Raw genomic sequence first — 10,674 nt, 5'->3', positions numbered from 1 at the left:
TATATTTGGACAAACATATATATATGGACAACCATATATATATATATATATATATATATATATATATATATATATATATAGGATCCAGGGAGGTAAACAGAAGCCCCCCCCCCCCAGCATGGCATAAAATCTGGAGGGACTAAGAGAAGAATAAGTGACATACCCCTTCCACCCCATTTTAAATTGATAATAATGCTACCTCTGAACTTTTGATCAGCTTTAACCCAGTGATTTCTGTGATCGCTTTAAACATACTTTGCCAAAAAAAAATTGTACATATTTACACCCCCACCGCATGTGAACATAATTCTGTTTCCTGGCATCACCTCCAACATAACACCGAATATTCCTTGTTTATTTGATTTAATCTGACTGGTGTTAAATACCATCTCTAAAAAAATTATAATAATTTTATTTTATTCTTATGGACAGCCTTTTCAACATAGACTGAAATTAGTGGAGCTCCAACCGGGGCTTTTGTTGAACCAATAAATCTTATATAATTAACAGCCGGAGTCATCTTGTGGGGCGGGGAGGAGACCCAAGCCTTGCATTCTTGATCCCCCTTTTCTACTTAAATTTTATAAATTTCACTGATTTTCCCTTTTATAACTGTATTTTCTTCTTTATCGCCTCTTTTTATAGAGCAGTCTCTATCCTCCTCCATTATCTGTTCACAGACCAGAAATGCTGCAGCACATGGCTCTTGACCATAAAACCTCTAGGTCCTGGTCTCCATGGCAACCATGAGACCATCTCAGTAAATTAAAGGCCCAACACATAAGACAGAACATACCCTAGTTCAGGTCTCTCCTCTATCTGGTGGATTCCTGAATACTCAGGAATTTTCAAGTTGGCATGTTCACCACTTCTGTCAAAGTCTTGCTATAGAATTGGGAATTAAGGTAGGCACTTGAAAGGTTGGCTCTCAAGTGTCATCCTCAACACTCTCAAGTGCCTTCCTCAACACTAGAGCAAACAGGGCTCCCTCATATTCTCAGGAGTGTCATGCAATGAAGAAGTAGGACAGTGCCTGGAAGGGACCCAACAGCTTGCAAGGCAACATCTCTCTCTGGAAAGCCTGTGGTTTTTATCTGCCTTTTAGATGACAGGAGTGTCTGGCTTCCTGTGGTCCATGGGGTCACAAAGAGTCGGACACGACTAAACAACAAAGTGGTTTTAATGAGTTTTAATCAGCTTTAACTCTTCTTCAAGTGATTCATGAAGTGGCTAGTGAAGATAAGATACATGTGCTTTTTATGTTTTCTGGTTATGTTTGGCTTTTACAAGCCATGTATATTTGTTCTTAATGAGTCTATGACTGAATCACAGAAAGAGTGTTGCGAGTACAATTCCTACCTTTATTACTTAGTCAAGAACTGGTTTTCTGTGACCCAATATGTAATTGTACACTATAAATGTTCTTGTAGGTGTGACTCCATACTTATGTATGATTATAAATGGCCACGACTTCCCAGAAGAGGCCTCCCCATGTCTTCTCTCTTTTTCACAATGCTTGGTTTGTTCATACAGATGGCACACCCATCACAGTCTCTTTAAACCTCCACATAAAGGGACATGTCTCCATAGTGGTGGAAATTAGCCTACGAAAAAGTAGAGCACCAGACAAGACGTTTGCTGCTCTCAGAGAGAGGTGACCAACGTGAAGGCAATTTAGGCTTACCAGGAATGTAAGTAAAAGGTTTTGTTCATAGAAACATAAAATGTAAAGTTGGAAGGGGCCCAACGGGTTGTCTAGTCAACCCCCTGCAATCTCAACAAATGATTCTTGCTTAGTTTTGCAAATGTGCTAGTAGTTGTGTTATTTGTCAGTTACTGTGCATGGGTCAGCAGAGAGAGCGAGAGAGAAATGCTGTCTTGTCTGTGTGTGTGTGTAAAAACCAGCTGTATGAAAATCTTAGCCTGTTTCCACATTGTCAACTTAAAACACAACTAGGATTTTTGCTACTTGTGGAGATGAAATTAAGCACTTACAGCTTTTCAGATATTATAACACTGAGAAGCAGAAATTAAATTCCTCCCCATAACACAGCTATTATTGGAATCAAAACAGCTGTGGTATAAAGCCTGCATACCCTTATCAATTTTGTCTCTTTTCCCATACTTTTTTGTTGAATGATGTAGTGGAGATAGAGTAAAATAAAAAATATGCAATTTAACTATGTGAAGGTCTGTTTTCAGATGACTTATTAATTTGTAGACAAAAATGCAATGGCTGTGTATTGTGGCATGGTCCCCAATAACCCAACCGGAAAGAAGTTCTATTTTTAAAAAATAATTTTTATTAACTGGCCAGTCACATCAAATTAAATCACATCACATAAAATTCCAAATTACAAAGCCAAATTTTTAAATTTTGTTGGGGGAACCCATACTTCAAGATCCAAAGGGGGATTCAAATCATCTTCTTATTACTGCATTAATAATAATAATAATAATAATAATTTATTATTTATACCCCGCCCATCTGGCTGGGCCTCCCCAGCCACTCTGGGCGGCTTCCATAAAAACCAAAAATACAGTAAAATATCACACGTTAAAAACTTCCCTGAACAGGGCTGCCTTAAGATGTCTCCTGAATGTCAGGTAGTTGTTTATCGCTTTGACATCTGCTGGAAGGGCGTTCCACAGGGCGGGCGCCACTACCGAGAAGGCCCTCTGCCTGGTTCCCTGTAGCTTTGCTTCTCGCAATGAGGGAACCGCCAGAAGGCCCTCGGCGCTGGACCTCAGCGTCCGGGCAGACTGATGGGGGTGGAGACGCTCCTTCAGGTATACTGGACCGAGGCCGTTTAGGGCTTTAAAGGTCAGCACCAACACTTTGAATTGTGCTCGGAAACGTACTGGGAGCCAATGCAGGTCTTTCAAGACCGGTGTTATATGGTCTCAGAGGCCGCTCCCAGTCACCAGTCTAGCTGCCGCATTCTGGATTAGTTGTAGTTTCCGCGTCACCTTCAAAGGTAGCCCCACGTAGAGCGCATTGCAGTAGTCCAAGCGGGAGATAACCAGAGCATGCACCACTCTGGCGAGACAGTCCGCAGGCAGATAGGGTCTCAGCCTACGTACCAGATGGAGCTGGTAAACAGCTGCCCTGGACACAGATTTGACCTGCGCCTCCATGGACAGCTGTGAGTCCAAAATGACTCCCAGGCTGCGCACCTGGTCCTTCAGGGGCACAGTTACCCCATTCAGGACCAGGGAATCCTCCACACCTGCCCGCCTCCTGTCCCCCAAAAACAGTACTTCTGTCTTGTCAGGATTCAACCTCAATCTGTTAGCCGCCATCCATCCTCCAACCGCCTCCAGACACTCACACAGGACCTTCACCGCCTTCACTGGTTCTGATTTAAAAGAGAGGTAGAGCTGGGTGTCATCCGCATACTGATGAACACCCAGCCCAAACCTCCTGATGATCTCTCCCAGCGGCTTCATATAGATGTTAAAAAGCATGGGGGAGAGGACAGAACCCTGAGGCACCCCACAAGTGAGGGCCCAAGGGTCTGAACACTCATCCCCCACCACCACTTTCTGAACACGGCCCAGGAGGAAGGAGCGGAACCACTGTATAACAGTGCCCCCAGCTCCCAGCCCCTCAAGACGGTCCAGAAGGATGCTATGGTCGATGGTATCAAACGCCGCTGAGAGATCCAGCAGAACTAGGAAACAGCTCTCACCTTTGTCCCTAGCCCGCCGGAGATCATCAACCAGTGCGACCAAGGCAGTTTCAGTCCCATGATGAGGCCTGAATCCCGACTGGAAGGGATCCAAATGGTCCGCTTCTTCCAGGCGTGCCTGGAGTTGTTCAGCAACCACTCGCTCAATCACCTTGCCCAGGAATGGAAGATTTGAGACTGGGCGATAGTTGGCCATCGTGGCCGCATCTAAAGATGGTTTTTTAAGAAGCGGTTTAATAACCGCCTCTTTCAGCGGGTCTGGGAAGGCTCCCTCACGGAGGGAAGCATTCACCACCCCACGAAGCCCATCGCCCAGTCCTTCCCAGCTAGCTTTTATAAGCCAGGATGGGCAAGGATCCAGGAGACAGGTGGTTGGTTTCACTCGTCCAAGCAGCCTGTCCACATCCTCGGAGGTAACAGATTGAAATTGATCCCACTCAACTTGACTAGACAGAACTCTAGCACTCTCCCGCCCCGGCCCTGCTCCCACGGTGGAGTCTACTTCTTCCCGAATCTGGGCGATTTTATCTGCAAAAAACTTTGCAAAATCATTGCAGGAGAACATGTGGCCCGTACTGGGCCCCGATGTTGCAGGTGGTTCCGCTAAATTGTGAACCACCTGAAAAAGTCTCCTGCTGCTGTTTTCTGCAGATGCAATAGAGGCGGTGAAGAAATTCTTCTTCGCCGTCGCTATCGCCACTTGGTAGGCTCGACGTTGAGCTCTAACCTGTGTCCGGTCAGATTCGGAATGAGTTATCCGCCACCGGCGCTCTAGCCGTCTCAACGATTGTTTCATTGCCCTCAGATCCGTGGAAAACCACGGGGCTGTCCGGGCTCCATGCAATCGGAGAGGGCGCTTCGGAGCCAAACAGTCAATAGCCCTGGTTAACTCCACATTCCAGCGGGCCACCAGGGAATCGGCTGAAAGGCCATCAACATGGGATAAAGCATCCCCTACCACTCTCTGGAAACCATTTGGATCCATTAAGTGGCGGGGGGGGACCATCCGAATTGGTCCCACCTCCCTGCAGAGGGGATGGGTCGCAGAGAAGTCCAGTTGCACCAGGAAGTGATCTGACCATGGCACTTCTTTCATTTCGCTTTTACTTAGTGTCAGATCACCAACATCCATAGAGGTAAACACCAGGTCCAAGGCATGTCCACGGCTATGGGTTGGGCCAGACTTATTCAGGGACAGCCCCATGGATGCCATGCTTTCCACGAAGTCCCGAGCGGCCCCTTGTAAGGTCGTGTCGGCATGGATGTTAAAATCCCCTAGGACGACCAGGCTAGGTGTCTCCAGGAGAACATCCGCCACGACCTGAAGCAGCTCGGGCAGGGAATCCTTGGTGCAGCGGGGAGGTCGGTACACCAAAAGGAATCCTGTACTGCCCCTATTGCCCAACTTCCAGAACATGCACTCAGAAAACTGGGTCTTCCCAATAGGACGCCTGGTGCAAACTAATGACTTCCTAAAAATCACTGCAACCCCCCCTCCCCGCCCACGTGACCTGGGTTGCTGTGCGTAAGAGAAACCTGGTGGACAAGCAGCGGCAAGGACAGGCCCATCTGCTTCATCCAACCAAGTCTCTGTTACACATGCCAGGTCAAATCCTCCATCCATGATCAAGTCATGGATGGCAGTGGTCTTACGAATCATTGACCTGGCATTGCACAGCAGCACCTTCAGGTCACGTGGGTATCCCTTGCTGATTCTAGTATCCATCCAGACAGGACCAGACCCGGAGGCAGGGATAGTCCTCAGACAACAACTAAACCTGCCTCCTCTGTAATGACATGGTCTGGTCTTAGCGTAACTCCTCCTCCTACCCGTGATCACTGAGATCGGTTGTCCCAGTGCATCCCCCCCTGTGGAACATGCCCCAGCCATTTTGTGGGCTGGGGCCCACTCCCCGGCAGCCCTGAACCCTCCCCCTAAAAACAAAATAACACCTTAAACAAACAAACAAAACCAATAAAACAATACAAACAAAAAAAAAATCAGTCCCAATCAGTCCAAGCAGAGTTCATAGTTCTATCCAATCTTATCTTGGTGTTTCCACATCATATCTTGTTCATATAATTTCTCTTTTTCCTTTACGATCTCTTCTGCTAGTCTCCTTAAGCCGATAAGCAAATATAATAATCCTGTGTGAATTTCCCGTTCTTCCAATCTAAGTCCAGATGGTTTCCATATATCATCTCCTTCGTAGATAACATCGCTCTTTCCATCATAAATTAGGCAGTTGTCACTCTTAAGTCCCACTGAGGAATAAATCCACGATATGTAAACAACTCTGTTTCTCTCTTTCTCCTCCCAGACTCAAAAGCTCCGACAGTGCCTCCCAAAATGGCGACGGCATTTTTAACTGCGTCATTCCAAAACTCTTAACTCTCCAGCTTCGTCTTGAAACATTGCTTTGGTTCGAAAATTTATCTCCACACAGCCTTAAATCCACAGCTTAAGTCCTTAAAACGACATTTCTGACTCATTAGGGGAGGGGATTCTTGTTAATCACATAGAAAAATAAAAGAGGGTTTTTTTCCCCTCCCCCCTCAGTCATTTGCCGTACCATATCTTGACGTATCTTCTCATATTTTATTCTTGTCTTGTTTTATCAGAGATCTCTTCTGTCAGCAGTCTTTACTCCCCCTCTTTCCTTGAAGTATGTGCAATTTATCTTGTCCAAATTGTTTCTTTTAAAGATTCTTGCAACTAGTGGCGCGGATCAGAGACAGCATCGAGGAGTGCCGGAATCCCACAGGAGGGCTTTGTGCCTAGTGCCCCCATCCCCACAAATTTGGGGGTGGTATAGGGCACAACAGGCAAGGGCCGTCCCCCCCAATCCTGGAGGGGTTAAGGAGGCTAATTACCCTCATCATAGCCTCCAAATTACCTCATGTGGGTCGGAGAGATGTTATTGTCAGCCATCTTCTGATGCGCCCCCTAGTGGCCCCCTGGAAAGAAGTTCTAGAGGCAGTGATAACAGGGTTTCGCCATCGGCATCTGTTCTTCTCTGGCAGCAGCGCTGCTATTCCACTTCACATCCCCAGAAAGAGGCACTTTGCAGTGAATTCCAAAATGCTGCCACCCATCAGCTCACTATTTTCCCCACCCTCCCTCTTGTTCGGTGTTGTGTTTGCTCCATATAATTTGAGTCAAGTGGATAGCCTCAGTACAAAAAACAACTGTGTAGCAGAGATCACTTTTACTTTGGGAGCACAAAGACACACAATGTCTCTACTACAAGAAGTCTTCACTCTCTGAGCCCAGAGAGCATTTCGACGTATAAAGTTTTTGCTGAGGAAAAGTGCATACAGAAAGTGCAAAGTCCACTTGCTCAAAAAAGTCCTGCAACTGCCAGAGTTCCCTCTGTGTAGACGTCTTGCAATGTGTCTAACTTCCTTCAGATAAGCTCTTCACAAATCTGACACATTTTCCCCAGATCATTCCAACAGTATCCATGTCTCCAATGCCCCACAACAGTGAATGCTGAAACATGAGTTCTTTATCTATCCTGGGATATGTGTTAGTTTGCCCAGCAACACAAAGAAGACAGTCACAAGATGCATGCAGCTGCACTTTTAGGAGGTGGGGAACCATTTCTGCTGACTCAAAGAGAAGTGACCCTTTCTCACTTTCCTTAATACTTCAGCAGTGGACTGAAACCAGCTTGCTTTACAAGAAATAAATGGAGTCATACACTTGTCATTTTGTATCTACTTGTATCTACTTGGCAAGTTACAGTGGGGAAAACTGGGAAAATATTACATAGCAGGAGAATTCATGTAATCATGAAAGCTTCTGGAATGGCAGTTCAAACTGATATACTGCATTTTCTGTTTTCCAGGTAAACAGTGGGGAAAATACCATCAAAACCAAAGAAGGTTTAACTGGACTGGTTTCCTTCCTTGGCATACACGTGGGGCTTCATATCAGGAAACCATGAGCTGCTTTACTCAAATGCTGGGAAACTGGATTAGTTTTCCTTCCATGGAAGAATACCTGAGCTTGGGGGCTTACTCTTGGTGGTTGCGTATGCTTCTGATTTTGCCTTGTTCAATCATTATAATGACATATTTGTTTATCTGTGCAATCTCATTTTTGCTATATGTCTACAAGAAGATGAATAACCAGCAAGAAACTGATTTTGATACCAAATGTTGGAAAAAGCCAAAGCAAGTTACGGCTCAAGTTTTAGATATATTTGGAAAGATATGGCATGGTGAGTAAATGTTTCTTTCATACCAATAATTCAGCTACTATACTTTCATAGGACTGAGCATCAGAATTTCAGACTTGAGGCCCTGGAACAATAGTTAGCACTACTGGCTTTAACTGTGTGGTGGGTACACAGCAAATTTAATGAGTATATCATCGTGTAGTGAGACTTTGAGGGTGCTACTTTCTTGAGCTTGGTAAATCACTGAAGCATAAACTCTGGACACAAACCATGGAATTTGTCAGCACAGGATGTGGTGGTGTGATGATGGCTGCTAATTTGGATGAACACTGCGTGAAAGAGGATGATGGAATACAGAGAGATTTGGCTTCATCAACAGGATCCATCTTATATTCTTATTGCATCCCAGAGTATGATGTTGCTTTAGATGTTGGAGCATAAATCAGAAACGCATTACTAAAACCAAGCTTGGGTTATAAGGATGAAACCCTCTGGCTACTTAGGACATGGTCAAGGGTGCATCTGTCTGGGAAACTGTTTTCTCACATTGTTTAAAGTGATTCAGAGAATGGCCTGAAGATGCCTGAAATTAGAGCTCTTAGGTATGGGGAAAGAATGTGCAACACTCTGCACGGAAGGGTAATACTGTTCTTCAAATAAAAAGGATCAGGAAAATATAGTATTATAACCCATATGAAAGTCAGGGGCATCTTAACCATTGGCGCTAGGGGTGCACGGCACCCGGGCGCCGGGCCCACAGGGGTTCCAGGCTGAGAGTCCAGGGCCGAGCGTTGGAGTCCAGGGAAGAGCCGCCGACAGCGGAGCGGAGCAGAGCCCGTCGGAGTTCGTCTTCTGCAGGCGGCTCTTCCCCGGACTCCAACGCTCGCTCCCAAACTCACACCAACCTGCCCGCAGCAGAAGACCCTGTCGGCTCTTGCCCCAGCTGCATGGCAGCTAACTGTTTCAGTGCCATGCCCGGAGCACCATGTAACGTTGTGGGTGTGGCACGATGCATCCTGTTGCATGTGCCAAGCTGTGGGTTCCTTTGCTGGCTTTTCCGCTGTCGTCGCACTCTCCCAGCACCGCCCAACGTGATGTTCCAGCGCAGAACGACGGGGAATGCTAGCAGCAGGAGAGGAAGATGTCTGGACGGGATCCGCCGCACACCAACAGCACCAACGGCAGCAACAAGTCCCGACAAATAAGAGCGCATGGATCCCAGCCGAAACAGTTAGCTGCCATGCAGCGGGGTGTGTGGAGGCAGTGGGAGGACATTATGGAAACTGTGTCACCGAACATTTTGTTCCCCCCTAGCATGGAACCCACACCCACCTTCGTACGCCCCTGTGTGTTGGGCGCTGGAACCCCCGTTAGTTGGCTCTGTGAGTCACTGCGTCTGCAACCATTCTAAAGGTAAACAACTATATCCTAAAAAAAAGTCAACTACTTTGGGGTCCCCCGTTAAAAAACGCTCGACAACTCTGGGCAACCTAGGGGTGCCTGGTGGATCTTTGCACCCCGTCACCGCATATGCTTAAGATGGCCCTGATGAAAGTTTAAAGGAGATTGAAACAACAAGTCACAGTTTTAGCTCACTCAAAGACTAGGCAATTTTTTTTTCACCTACGCCCAAAATTAAGCAAGGAACGAAGATTCCAGCAGACGAGAAATATCATTTATTATGTGAGCACAACAGAGAAAGTTCTGGCCCATGTGGATGACAACCTAGTATCCAGAATGCTGCAACATATAGGAGAGCTTTTTAACAGATCTTAAATTTCAGTTTTCTGAACCACAGTGTTTTCTTCCAGTAAAAGATTGCAATATTCCATTTATTTTTCAACAAAATAACATTTATTTATTGCATTTTATATTATTTCCAGGTTATGAAGTTTTTGGCATGGAACATCTCCCTAAAGGACCAGTGCTTATTATCTATTATCACCCAGTTTGTACTATTGACTATTTCTTCCTTGTCGCTAGACTTTTCAAGGAGACAGGGAGAGAGTGCTTTTCAATATGTGATCATAGCATATATCGGTTTCCAGGTAAGTTATTAAATTAAACTCATGCTTTTTTACATAAAATATGTGAAATATGATATAAAATAAAGCTATAAGATATAAAACAATGCTATAAAATATAAAACAGTGTATCAGGCAAGCAGGTGAAAAACAACACATGAAATAAGTTGGAAACTGCAGGCTTGCTTTTAGCCATTTACAACATCAACCTCTTCTCCCAATAATGTTTCAGGCATCGTATTTGAATCAGGCTATGTTTCCAATACAGCATGTCAACCTGGGTCTATGGCCCATGATCACAGATTGCAGGAAAACCTGACCTGACCTCAAAACAGCTATGAGAGTGCTTCTTCTTCTTCTTCTTTCACTCTAGTGATTGCAAGACAATTCCTTTGCTTCCATGCAGAAATTCCATGCTTTCTTCTACAACTTGTCTACATTCTTCCTCAGGGATCTAAGAACTGAAGGAATCTGGATAATGTGACATCTGATTTCTATGCTGTAACTGCAGGCTCTCATATAATAATTGCTGCTGACTTTAATACTAGAATAGGACAAGGTTTAGGAAAATGCGTCTCTGAGTTTATGATTTCCTCAAGTACAAAGAGTTTTGCAAAATTCAGTCATTAGTAAAGATGGATATTCGTTACTGGAAAGAACAACGCAAATTATGGGAGTCTGCTTGGGAGCATCTGCACTAGCAAACCACCTGCGCAAAATCCTCTGTATTCAAACACCACTGGGTGGCAGCTGGGATGGGGTGGGAGCAACAGC

The 10,674-nt window shown here is 45.3% G+C and overlaps 1 long non-coding RNA gene across 1 annotated transcript; it reads left to right on the top strand.

Annotated features, from left to right (window-relative positions):
* The first annotated feature begins 1,530 nt into the window (after positions 1-1,530).
* On the top strand, positions 1,531-10,636 carry LOC308579629. Its single transcript, XR_014004567.1, has 3 exons — positions 1,531-1,691; positions 7,544-7,918; positions 9,760-10,636. It is a non-coding gene; the product is annotated as an uncharacterized lncRNA (long non-coding RNA).
* The last annotated feature ends 38 nt before the right edge of the window (positions 10,637-10,674 follow it).

This window comes from Podarcis bocagei, assembly GCF_964188305.1.
Source record: "Podarcis bocagei genome assembly, contig: HAP1_SCAFFOLD_371, whole genome shotgun sequence".
Lineage (NCBI taxonomy): Eukaryota > Metazoa > Chordata > Lepidosauria > Squamata > Lacertidae > Podarcis > Podarcis bocagei.
Note: the sequence above shows the minus strand (reverse complement) of the source record. Positions and strands in the feature narration are given on the sequence as shown.